The sequence below is a fragment of the Tenebrio molitor genome, chromosome 1 (genome assembly GCF_963966145.1).
Source record: "Tenebrio molitor chromosome 1, icTenMoli1.1, whole genome shotgun sequence".
NCBI lineage: Eukaryota > Metazoa > Arthropoda > Insecta > Coleoptera > Tenebrionidae > Tenebrio > Tenebrio molitor.
In genome coordinates, this window is record NC_091046.1 from 14,684,883 (window position 1) to 14,697,692 (window position 12,810).

At 33.2% G+C, this 12,810-nt stretch overlaps 1 protein-coding gene across 1 annotated transcript in view; it reads right to left on the reverse strand.

The window, feature by feature from the left end:
- trio (trio Rho guanine nucleotide exchange factor) overlaps positions 1–12,741 on the reverse strand; it is a 167,408-nt gene extending 154,667 nt beyond the window's left edge. Inside the window, exon 1 of the mRNA XM_069039410.1 lies at positions 12,573–12,741. The gene's annotated coding sequence lies outside the window, so the exon portion shown is untranslated. The remainder of the gene's footprint in view (positions 1–12,572) is intronic.
- Positions 12,742–12,810: the final 69 nt, after the last annotated feature.

Here is a 12,810-nt window from a genome sequence, read left to right on the forward strand (position 1 = left end):
CAACTTTTTGTATACATGACAATGAAATCAGAACCAAGTGTTTTTTTGAAAACCAACAATAGTATATTATGATACAAGTTTATAAGGAAACCTTTAAAGCACGCGCGACGAGTTTAAGAGTACGACGCGTAGAGGAGTGCTTTTAACGTCGCAAGTTCTTTAAAGGCCCTTATAAACGTGTATCATACGATATTTTTTATTATACCTGCACTACATTATAACACTGCACTACATTATAACAAAAAAGTAAATTGAAATACCTTTTCCGAAGTAACCTGTGTCATTAATCGTTGATATAGAAATGGTCAATTGTTGTTGTTTCGTTGCTATTATAAATTTTCTGTAAATGTCTATTTATCATTGTTCAAAATGTAGGTGAATTTGTTGTTACCTAAGCAACCCTTAAAGTTTTAGTGTTTTAAAGGCCCTTTCTCGCACGCATTTTAGTGTCAAAAACAGGGATTATGATTCAGGTATAATAAAATAGTAGTTTATTTGACGAGTTTGTGTGTAAATTGGGAGTTGAATACAACGTTTTTTTGTTCGACGAGCCCCTTAAAGGCTCCAAATCGCTTAAAACCTTTAAAATTACGTTGACGTTTCGTTTTGACAAGTTGTGACATCTATCAAAATCCGTTCACATAGGAGAAAATTCTCAAATTCTGACAGTGTCGAACAAAGAAAGTGTATTTTGTTCAACGTTAAAGACATTTTTTGCCACTGGACTTTTTCACTATCTCTTTTACTTTTGGAGATAGAACCTGTCCCAGAACTGCCTCTACATAGAAAACACGCATGTGCCGACAGCAAAAGAGATTCCAAGACTAATCCTAGAAGCTCTATTACTAAAAAATCGGACAGCAAAAATAATTATTGATATCGCAACAACCAGCGAAAAGTTTAATTGCAATTTTGACTTCGAACCGCGGCAACGCAAAATTGCGGTCATCCTATCTTGATGCTGCTCAACTCTGATTAGTCAAGTTTAGGATGTCTTTTCTCGATTATCGCTTGAGATAGGACTTTTTTCTTTAAAATTCAAATACTCCCTTTTTTCTTGGGGAGGCAGTTCTGCGACACCTGCATAAGCGAAAATCCAAAAAGACCCAAATCTTCAGGACATCAATCCTTCAATATGCATCCCAGTAGTTAATTCTTTGTGGGAGTTTACACTTGGTATGGAGAACAAAATATTTTTTTTAAAACCGACCTAGGTTCCGGAGCTACTTTAAGGTAATCGTTCCTACTACCAGAAAATTCCTTTTAGAAAATGCTTACAATAATATAAATAGACGATTCGTTTTTTTGTGCTTGTGGCAGGAAGAACATCACTTTCAATAATTCAGTTAATTATGTATGTATTAACATTTTATTTTTCAAGTATGTAATATGTTTAACGTCAAAATTCGCAAGATGCAATTCTTACGAATCAAGCTGCTATATGCTTATACAGGGTTATTATAAATGATTGTCCCATCCCAGTTGGCGTTGAAAACCCACTCAAATTTTGGATGTGCCGCCAGCCTCGCAACGTTAGACAAATTATAGTTGGGACAACGAACAAAAACGAAAAAAGGGGAGGTGGCGTTAGTTGCGCAGAACGATATACGCCGAAGCCTGTTTCACAATGAGGCAGGTTCTTTGCCATTTGTCATTCTTATAAGAATGTGATATAGTTGATAGACTGAGAAAAATGTTGCATTCATTGACATACACATCTTCTCCAAACATGAACACGTGGTCAAACTGCCGAAGCGTGTTTAAAACTAATGAGATGCCGTCAAGTAATTTTTGTGGATATACAGTCGTGTTGTACAGCTTACTTTAGGGTTGAGTGTGTCGGATTTAAACAATAGGTATGTGTCTTTCTCTTGTTTGGAACTTGTTTTTTCTATTTTTGTGTTCAATAAGCATTATTAGGTGTTGCAAGGAAGCGTACACGCAACAAAGTTGTACCATACTTTTTTGAACTCTACGAAATCATGTACAGTCGTTAACCAAAATAAAATAGGACAAAGTGTTACCTTAGACAGTTTCACAAGTCAAAAATTTGTGTAGTGTAACTGACGCGTATGTGTCTCAGATTACAATTTGATTTGACTTGACGATTGATTTACAAAAAGATAGGTTGTGTTTTTTCACTTGTCATCTCGTCACTGTCACTTTGTTCAATTGAATGATTCTGAGTTTTTGAAATATTGTCGAATGATGACACTTATCAGAATTGTTTTTTTATTTTTGACACTTTTGTTTCCTAAGAGATGGATTTCGCAAAAATATCGAATCACACAATCGAAATTTACTTTGTCCTATTTTATTTTGGTCAACGACTGTACAAGTTCACACACTACAAATTCTGTACAATACCTTTTTGAACACAACTGTACATCAGGCTTTCAAAAATATGCGCACGTTTTGAATAAGCTAATTAGAAGCTGCTGTTTAAAATAGGCAGGCACTAGGGGGTGGTTTTATTAGGTACTATTCGTTGTCCCAACTATAGTACAGATTTCCACTACCGCCAGTATCGCCACCTATCGGAGATACTAGTCTCGCTCATGTTATGAGGCTTGCGGCACATTCAACTACGTCACCAACGCCAACTGCGATAGAACAATCATTTATAATGCCATGATGTATGACTTCTCTGATTGATATGCTTCATTATGACATTTGAAAACTTTAATACAATTAATTTTAGTTGCTAAAAATCTGATATTAGTTTTAAACATACATCGTGTGACCAAAAAAATTTGAGATCGAGTCAGCCTTGGAAATGTCGGTATTTACACTCCAACGAAAAAACAGCGGAGATGATAATCTTTAAGCAAGGTTTTATTATTAAAAATACATTACTAAATACATATTGGGTAATTCAAAATGATTGTGGCCAAGTATGGCAACTATGTACGAAAATTTATGTGGCAACTGTGTGGGTAGGGTAGAGTTGATATTTCTTTGACAGTTCATAGTCGCGCAATTTTGAAAACTGTCAAATCAATGTGTAATGATATCAAAAAAATGAAATGCACGCTTATGAAATGTCATACAAATGACAACTCTACCTCATCCACACAGTTGCCACATACATTTTCGTACATAGTTGCCATACTTGGCCACAATCATTTTGAATCACCCAATATATGAATCCAAAGTTCAATATAATTTTGCGACAAGCATTTTGCTATTCAACACAATTAGATGAATTTCTTCGAAAAGAATTTCTAGAACATAAAATCTTGTTTTTATCAACAAAAATATCTTGTTATCTCTTTAATGTTGTTTGAACGTCTTTCGAATAATTGTCTTTCCATTATTGTTTGTGTTTCATTATGCTCCCTCGTGGTAAATAAACCTTATTTTATTATTATACGTATGTATATTTATAAACCATGTTATGTAGCACGGAGTAAACCAAGGCATTGGCGTTGGGGTATTTCAAATTACGAGAAAAAAAATAGGAGAGTTGTCATTTTAGGCTTGAAACATATTTGATGTTTTAATGGAACACGATCCTTGAATAGACGCAAGCTCGTTTACTTTTACGTGTAATAAAATCATGGCAAATATTGGTTTAAACATTTATTAAGAAAACTGGGGCATGAATAATTTTAAATGTGTCTAAAATAAATTAAATAAAAGAATATCTGACATGGGCGCTGATGCTTAAATCATACTTTACATCTTCTCTTTAAAAATAAAAATTTTGATTCCGAGGGTTTCATATTCAACCAATAGAAATAAGCTGAGGCGATGACAGAAGTGGCTGCCGCTCTAAGGAGTAAATTTAATTGGAGTCCTTTGAAAGTGTTTCATTGAATTATGGGAAAGTAGGAAAATGCTACAGACGCTTCAAGCTGCGTCATTATTGCTTTTAATTAGGTCAACAATAAAACTAGAAAGAGGATTTTCCAGAGGAAAGCTATTCACAACATCTAAAAAGAATAAGGAGCTATTTTTCAAGCAAGTACACAAACACTGAGGATAAAAACGCAGAGATGAACCGCTTCAATTCATCTTTGTGTATCCTTTATAACTCAAGTTTTTTCTGCATATTAATTTGGTTCGTTAACGCTATACTGTTATTTAAATACATACATACCGGGACATTTTTTTAACTCTGAACATAGTCCATACTTATTCCCTATGTTCAATTTAAAAAAAACACAGATCAATGCATTGTGAGTTGCTATGCAACCAACTATACCGAACACCAGAGATTTTGAAATAATGTTAAAAATTGTTCCGATTGATGGAATTGGTCTATCATGTGTTGCATTGGAAATGTCACGCACATTTCTAATGCTCTGATTGGCATAGAATAACTGCATTATGTGTATTTCTTCTTCAAATAACTTGACCATTTTGTTAAACTGTCAAGTACTTATTTTCGTTACCTTGGTTACGTGATTACATACATGCATTGACCTGTGCTTTTTAAAACTGAACATAGGGAATAAGTATGGGTTATGTTCAGCTATAATATAACAAGTGGTATGATTATTATCGATGATATTATGAGTGAAATGTCCTGCTTCAATTTCACGAATTTAATATCATCGATATCATCATACCACGTGTTATATTCGATGAGACAATATAATGAATGAAATACAAAATTATTCATTGTCAAATTGACAAATTTATTTCAATCAAAAATCGTAACGACGAAAGTAAATAAGAAAATATTTTTTTTTGTTTTTTATAATCGCTGTGATAGCCTAAGGACTTTTACGCGTTTTCATTGGATCATTCATGATCACGTGATACATGAATTATATTGTCAATGTTAAAAAAATGTCCCGGTATATACGTACTTACTTGCAAGGCAGGTTGACCTTTATTCCAATGTTTGGGTATCCCTTACTACTACATATTTAATTTCTCAGATTACCAAGGCCATGAATGTCCCAGGTACGAGATATTATATATATTTTCCTCTAACTTACCTCATTGGCATAAATAAAAGCAGTTTAGTTGAAATTTATGTGTTATTACTAATTATAATCATGAATTCGAAGTGTTTTTTAATCAGTAAGTCTACTTACGTAAACTCTGTAGAAATTTTAAGATGTGACCATAAAAAATAACGAACACTTGGACGAAGTTTTTATTGCATTCCTTAATAAACAGAGGCATCTTAAAACATTCCTTTTATTTATGTTGCTAGTGGTATGTAATAAAATACATATCGCTGCACGTTAAGTCTGGCAAAATATTTATGTATAAATACATGGTCATTATAAATGATTGTCCCATCGTAGTTGGCGTTGAAAACCCACACAAATTTTGGATGTAGCGCCAGCCTCGCAACGTTAGACGGCGATACTAGTCTCACTCATGTTATGAGGCTTGCGGCACATTCAACTACGTCACCAACGCCTACTGCGATGGGACAATCATTTATAATGACCCTGTACTGTACTTATGCTATACTTCGTCCAGCGAGAAATTGGGAGATTTTAGATTGTAGAGCATAATTTCAGGGCAAAAAATGTTACTGCTTGAAGGTAAATAAATATGTACATGATTTACGCTAGGTACTACTTTCTGTGCGTAAAATTTGAGTGATTTTTATGTCAACCAATCTCTCGCTGGACAAACTATACCAACATACGTGTCTTAAATCCTTAACAGCTAGCTCACACAACTTATCGCATAATTTTGGCAAATTCTATTTTGTACTTCGGTATTATGCTTTCTAGATGACTCTATAGGTAGGTAATTCACTGTTATTTGCTTAATATTAGTAGTTTATTTGATGAGTTTGTGTGTAAATTGGGCCTTTTTTTGCACGCGTGGGCCACGAGTGCCAAAAAAGGCCCAATTTGCACACGAACGAGTTGAATACAACGTTTTTTTGTCCGACGAGCCCCTTAAAGGCTGCAAATCGCTTAAAACCTTTAAAATTAGCTTGACGTTTAGTTTTGACATAGGAGAAAATTCTCAAATTCTGACAGTGTCGAACAAAAAACAATTTAATTCTTCTATTTTAAATTTACAAAAAAGTGTTAATTATTAATTTCGAATTCTTACATTTTGGATTTACTTCAAAAAGTATACACCTTCATCAGAAGCAAACAAGGACTAAATACAGTTATACACATATAAATTAGAACCATTATTCACAGGAAAAAGTACTGAAATAGCTGGTCTCATATTCTTGACAAACGTGTAAGCACCGAGTTCTTGCATTTTATCACGACGGGATGTGCATCGTTTTGACTTGTTCCGTTGTTCGTAATTTCAAGAAAATAAATCAGGGCGAAAGCAGACAGTGTGAATTATCACGTTATTGTTATTGGTCAACTCCTGTGAGGAACGTAATTTGTCCACGAAAACAAATCAGGAACAGCTACAATATTCATTACATGTGATACTTAATCCAAAAATTCAAAATATGATGTATGTAGTACATACATATTAGGATTGTTTGAATGGTCCTGAAATGTAATGAAAATGTTGGCAATAATTTTATAGTGTTATATGCAAATAATGAAACACGTAGTTATTATTGTTATATGTTATATTATATTATTGTACGTGCATATGTGTATACAAGATACATAGTTTTGAATTGCCCCACTACAATTTTTCCGTTACAATAAAGCATCAACCAAACTGGTGTTATTGCTTCCATCCGACAACTACAATCGACCGAATTAAAATCTAATAAACGAACTGCGAGAGTTGAAAACGCTACACATATAATGTTTGATTTTATAAGGACGTATGAGGATTTATGCTTTGTTACTTTGTTTATTATACGAGCATGTTTGGCACAATAAATGTTAAATAAAATAAATAAATTTTGTGTAATTTATTACAATTTAAACATTTAGGGATAAGGAATAATTTTGCAGTTACATTTTGACGATTCTTCCCATTTGTAGCTTTTAAGTTTTCACTAACCGAATACATTTTCTATGCCATGATACCTATGATATCGTGAATCTGATAATAGTGTCCCATTCTAAAGTTTACTGTTATAACATATAAGAATGTTTAGTCTTTTTGGTAATTGTTCACTTTAACTACTTCTGGAATTTTCGCGTTTTTTCTGGCTAGACAGCCTCAGGGCGTCCTCCTAGATCGTTTCCCACCATTCAAACCTTGTGCAAATGCCTTTTTTTTCTCTTGTTGTGTTTCAAGGTCGCGTCAAGGTCGCGCCAATGTCTTAGTATAACTAAAGGGTAAGGAAAATTAATTTGCACAAGGTTTGAATGGTGGGAAACGATCTAGGAGGACGCCCTGAGACTGTCTAGCGAGAAAAACGCGAAAATTCCAGAAGTAGTTAAAGTGAACAATTACCGTCTTTTTGTTACTTTAATTTATCATTTTAATTATTATTCAATGAATTTTAAACATACTATGCACACACTTCGAGCTGTCAATCGGCTTTGATAAAAATACTGTCTGCGTACAGACAATATACACATTCGTTTTGTATAGGCACCAATGATTTTTACTATTACATACTTTATTTTGTGTTTTTCTTTCGTAAAAACGGCGTTTAAAAGCATCTAAAACACCCTGCAGTGACATATTAGTAATCTAAGCAGTTCATGTATCTTCCCCGAAAAGATAAAATTATAATTCAACGAGAAAAATTTTGCGGTCGTATGTCTAATTTGTATGCGTGTAAGTGCACCGTGAATGGAAAGAATACGAGGAAGAGATCGTTAACAACATGAAACGTGATTATCTTCACGTTATTGGCAAATTTTATATACACTTTTAACAGTGTCATCACAAAACAAACGTAAGAAATAGTAATCCATTAACAAAATAATCTGACAAAAAACTATGTGATAATAGTTATTTATTATACGAGGTTTTTTAGAGCACGAGGAGCGCAGCGACGAGTGCTATTAGCAAACAAGTGCGACAAAATGGCTTATAAAACGAGTATAATACAATATTTTTTCTATTTTGCCCCTTAAATTTAAAAAAAGTCCAAAACATAATGCTAGGAAAATTATATTTGGCAAATATAAGGGTTCGTAACGCTGGTAAATAAACGAACAATTTGAATTTAAAGTGTCGTAAAATGCAGTGATCACCTAGCAACAACTCACTATGAGTCACTGTCAACATTAAAAATTTAAGTAAATGTTCCTGAAACGGGTATCGAAAAGAGCTCCTTTTCGAAACCCGTTTGAGTGTTATACTGACTGTGTTATAGGTGCAAAATAGAACAAATCTATGTATAGTTCATTAAATAATTCACCATAAACTGACCCGTTGTTCATGAAATATTTATATATTCTTCATTTAAACCCAGTAATAAATTACAGGACATCGTAATTTTCTCTTTGTCAAATCCGAAAACAAATTACCAGGCAAAACTTACCATTTCACTTAATTAATTTTCAGAGACATTTCTGAAGATAATTAGGGCGTTAATTTGCAGTTACGGTTACATGGAAAATTTCAGTTTCCCATGGAGATATAGTCAGATCATAGAAAAACATACAGGTGTCTCAAAAATTCGCGAATTCGGAATTCAGAGCATGGTAGGGAAGGACCCAGTGGAGCTCGAAAAATACTCTTCTGAAGAAGATATGATATAAGCACTTTAATTTTGTTCAATACATAGCAGCCTTCGTATCCACAGTGACAAAATACTATTCTAGCTACGTCGCCGTTCCATTTTTAAGAAAAATTACAAAAATTTAAGATTTTTTTTACTCCAAAGTAAAGCATAAATAACAATAAACACTGAACTTTTCAGCCTGTATTTGAAGAAAACGCACTTCAAAGAGTGCACCTTCAGACCAATGTATCTTTGTGGCGGAACCCCGATTTTTTTTTTTATTTCCATATTTGGACCACTGACTACAACGCTCTGAATTCGGAATTCGCGAATTTTGAGACAGCCTGTATAACGAAAAAATGTGTTGGTTAATTTTTAATTGTAAATATGTAATTAATTCCAGTTATCCTTTTATAACTCACGAATTCGATATGGCTTCAACTGGTCTTAAAACAAAAATTGGCTGGAAAATTGGGGATACCTACGATCAGTTAGCTGCTTAAATGCGTGTATGGTTCAGTACATGGCATCACGTTTGTGCTAATAGCCGTGTGTGGTAGCAGTGGCCGTTGCAATCAAGTTCCTTTTATGCAACAGTGCTATGCAGACAAAATAAAGTCGCTGTCTGGCTCAATAATCTTTCGAGACACCCAACCATATCGCAATACAGCATTTTTGTTATCGTAAAATTTCAAATACTGTAAAAGTGCTTATTCACAGTGGACATAAGCTTGACATAAGGCATATGATATTCATTCTACATGCAGTGGATATACTATTAATTTTTACGTAACTTATGAGAAGTGACCTCAGTGAACATTATTGTTGTGTACAATGAGGGACATGGAATCCTGGGCAGTCTGCTATTGTCATTTCAAAAAGTGTCAATGTAAATGCACCTTTACTGTCATTATGATTGTTTTTTTTTTTTAAACTGTCAAATTAACTTAAGCTTGGTTATCAGTAGCTAAGGTATGGTTTAGAAATTTTGACAATTGAATGACACATCTGCCCAGTTTTCAGTGTTCCCAATAGTACAAAAAGGCATAAAGAATCATATTCGAGTTATATGGACACATAAAATATTTTCCAATTGCCCAAATTTACAAATTATTCTTAGGTATGTCTTATGTCCATTGTGAATAAGCACTAAGAAACAACACGCCAATGTTATTTATGAAATCTAATTAGAATCTAGGATGTGCATCCTTCGTTGTCATAATTTAGGTTAATTTCCAAAAGACAAATTTACTGCAAGATCTGAGTCAAAAATAAAATTCGAGGTAATTAAACCACAGCAAAAAAATATGAGCATACCAAACACAATCGTTTCATTCAGAAAAAGCCAATTACTGCGAAATTTTATGTGAGAAAAAGTCGAGGTAAATGAACCCCCTATCACATTTACGTAATTTATGCAACGTGCAATATATAATCATTACAATAAAAACATATTCCATTACATTTTGTTCATAAAATTGCAGCAAAAGTTTGTGGAAAATGAATATATTTTTATTTTAATACATACTTTAAAACAAACAAAGCCCGAAATTGGTAAATAGCAAACAAAAAATTGCCAGCCATTTTAATTTTTAAAAAGAAGATTGATGGCATTCGGTGAATTAATGGCGAAATCAACGTTTTAGCAAGCTTATGCAGCAGGTGCTGAGCTGAAGTTTGTGAAAGGGTTGCTGAAAGGTCAATGAACAGACAAGGGTGGGTGATTTTCAATTACAAGTTCATCACTATTTAATGTAACTTCAAGGAAATGTAATAGCAAAACAATTACACTGACCATCAACACTTCATGAAATTAATGATATATGTAATTATTGTCACGTGGCATCGGAGCCAGAGGTAACAATAAAATAAGCCCATATTGTTGGGTTCAATACAATAAGTCTAACTGTGATTCCAAGAAATTTTCTCACGGTAAAGATTCAACTGTGTCTAGAGTGGCTAAAGTTGGCACCACAAAACAATACCTCAACAGGCTTTTTATTTATTCTACAAATTAAAGTCTTCGTGCGCTTCATCCTTAAAAAGTGTGTAAGGCATTTAAGTTTTTTGTAATCGTAAACTTTCATCTAAGCATCTTAAATAACACGTTTGAATTTGTATTTACCTAAGATAAAACATGTATTTTGACCTTCTACATACATATAAATAACAGCGTGTAATGGGTCAACTTTCTTCTATTGTAGTGGTTAATTTTTCCAAGTGTCTGTCTTACGTTATTTTATGCACACACTTCAACGCTCTTTTTTTCGATCAATAACCATATTTTTACCTATATCTGTTCTTCCGGCATATGATACGTTCACACATCCTACCTACTGATAGACGATAACGTATTTATCGGAAATGAATGCTTTTTTTTTTGTTTTCTAGAACCCAAACTTGGAGTGTTCATAAATATAGTCTGGACAAAATAAATGTGAATCTTGACTTTATTAAATCAAATTATTTAACAACATGATAACGATAATAAAGATTTATGGTAGGTCGTTCTCGAAAAGAAGGTGTATTATAAAGTCCTCGTCGAAAAATAGTCAATTTTGACTTAAATTGTAAATCATTTTACAATAGGAGAGAAAATCGTCTTATAACTACCATAAATAATTCCATAAATAAATAGGGGCTGTTACTTTACCTGATGTTTGCTCTTCTTTGAGTCGGCACTGCACAACAAAGGGGCAATAAAGTTAGAGGGTATTATGGTAGATATAAGACGGTTTGCTGTCCTATTGTAAAATGATTTACAATTTAAGTCAAAATTGACTATTTCTAGACGAGGACTTTACCTATAAATACAGGGAGTTTTCGAAATTCTACCTGCAACTTTGGTGGTAGATAACCATCTGTTCCCCATCATAAATCTTTACAATTGTTATCTTTACATTTTTATTTGAACATGCTGTTAAATAATTTGGCTTAATAAAGTCAGGATTCACATTTATTTTGTCCGGACTATACAAAAGCTTCATTTTGGACTTGGACGAAACACCTTCTACATACTGATTCTAAAGTTTTCATAAAACTGAATCCAAAACATAATCCTCCCATTTTTGAAGGCCTAGGGGTAGAACTCGTACATTATAAAGTTGACTCAAGTTGCAAAAAACCACTTGTCATTTGCAACAGCATTTTTTTCATATTTTTGAACCAAATAAAGGCACAAAGGGACCAGAAAATCATAGTTTGGGTTGAATATTTTCCATATAAGTAGAGTTTTAAAGTAATTTCAAATGACTAATGCCATAAAAGTGCTGTTGCAAATGCAAAGTGGTTTTTTGCAACTTGCGTCAACTTTATATACATATTTTAGGTATTTATGCATTTCGTTGAAAGCAAATACGTTTTTTTTTTAAATGATAAAATCGACAGCAAGATCAGCGAACTCTCACCCGTTCCGACGTTGAACAAGTTAGAACGAACATATAAATTAATTGCAAAGCATGCAAGACAACAAGGAACTACAATGTTACCCTGAAAAAAAAATTGTTTTGGCAACACATTTTTAAACTACATTCTGTCGTATTTTCGGATATGTTCACTAACTCAGAATCAATAATGTTTTTGCTGATACTACATAATTAAGGAAATAATTAATGTATACCGCACCACTTCTTCACATCCTCATTATAATAATCACCAAGATCACCATAATAATCATAACCAGTGGTCAAGCACACACACAATGAAGTTATTGTTTAAAGTAATGGCCTTTTAATGTGAGTGTTTATTTAAACATGGACAGGGCAAGTGAACTCTTGCAAGATAACTGTATTATAAAAGAAAAACTCATGAGAAATGAACTAAGAATGTTTAAACTGACTTTGTTGACAACCATTAATTTTTAAAGAATAATTCTTCAGCTTTTGAGCTGTAAAGTGGATCGATCAAAATAGCTTTTTATAAATCATATTTAATGCAAATAAATCAATGTGTAGGGGTATGAAACTCTGAAGTGGAAATATAAATATAGGCTATACCAAAATAAAACCATTGTTTTAATTCCGAACGATATACTGACCTTATATCATAAATTGCTGATCATAAATTCCAAAATTTAATCCACGAACATTATTGTCACGATTTTAGACACAAGTTCACTTAAAAATACGAATATTTATTACAAAAACACAAAACCTACAACTACGATACAACTCCCATCTCGGCATTTGATGAAAACGACTGAAATACCAAAGAACCAAGACAGAGCGCATGACCTGAAACACCACCAAGAAAAAGAAACAAGGAACGCTCCTACG